This window comes from Gavialis gangeticus, unplaced genomic scaffold (genome assembly GCF_001723915.1).
Source record: "Gavialis gangeticus isolate Ggan-Ray unplaced genomic scaffold, GavGan_comp1, whole genome shotgun sequence".
NCBI lineage: Eukaryota > Metazoa > Chordata > Crocodylia > Gavialidae > Gavialis > Gavialis gangeticus.
In genome coordinates this window covers 67,625,741-67,626,781 of record NW_017728993.1, presented here as the reverse complement: position 1 = coordinate 67,626,781, position 1,041 = coordinate 67,625,741, and the positions used below count along the sequence as shown (strand labels likewise).

General features: G+C 52.5%; 1 protein-coding gene across 13 annotated transcripts in view; it reads right to left on the bottom strand.

Moving 5' to 3' along the window:
• Positions 1-1,041, bottom strand: part of DNM3 (dynamin 3) — a 414,896-nt gene that overhangs the window by 380,958 nt on the left and 32,897 nt on the right. The gene's annotated exons all lie outside the window — the stretch shown is intronic.

The following is a 1,041-nucleotide window of genomic DNA, read 5'->3' as shown; positions in this document are numbered from 1 at the left end:
CCCCCCCCCCCCGCCCCCGCCTGCTCAGAGCCACAGGATGCTGGAGCCTCTGGGTAGCTGCTGCCAGCCACAGAACCCAGGGTGCTTTCAGCATGGCTTGCAGCCTTTCACCTGCCTAGAGCCCAGGCTAACAGTGGAGTGCCAAGCAAAATGACCTCACGTGCCATGCTTGGCATGCACGTTCCAGGGGTTGCCCTCCCCTACCCTACAGGCTTACCATGCCGAGCAAAATGGCCTCACATACCATGCTTGACAAGTGTACCTCAGGGGTTGATGACCCCTGCCCTACAGATTTACCTCTAAAAAAGCCTTCAATATGGTATCCCACGATGACCTCTTGGCTAAACTGGCTAACTGCGGCCTTGACTTCACCACCATCTGCTGGCTGGGGAATTGGCTCCATGGTAGGACCCAGAGGGTGGTGGTCGACAGGAGCCAATCATCTTGGTGCGCTGGGACCAGTGGGGTCCCTCAAGGCTCTGTCCTAGGGCCTATACTATTTAACATCTTCATTAATGATGTGGACATTGGTGTCAGAAGTGGAATGGCCAAGTTTGCCGACAACACCAAACTCTGGGGTAAAGCATCCACACCTGAGGACAGCAAGGTGATCCAGGTAGATCTTGACAGGCTTAGGAAATGGGCGAATGAGAACCTGATGGTGTTCAGCACCAAAAAATGCAAGGTTCTCCATCTTGGGGGGAAAAACCTGCAGCATTCTTATAGGCTCAGCAGTGCTACACTGGCTAGCACTACAGATGAAAGGGACTTGGGGGTCATGGTTAACCACAAGATGAATATGAGCCTTCAGTGTGATACTGCGGCTAGTAAAGCGAGCAAAATGCTGGCTTGCATCCATAGATGCTTCTCAAGCAAATCCCTGGATGTCATTCTCCTGTTGTATTCGGCCTTGGTGAGGCCACAGCTGGAGTACTGCATCCAGTTTTGGGCTCCACAATTCAAAAAGGATGTGGAGAAGCTTGAGAGGGTGCAGAGAAGAGCCACGCGCATAATCAGAGGTCAGGAAAACAGACCTTATGA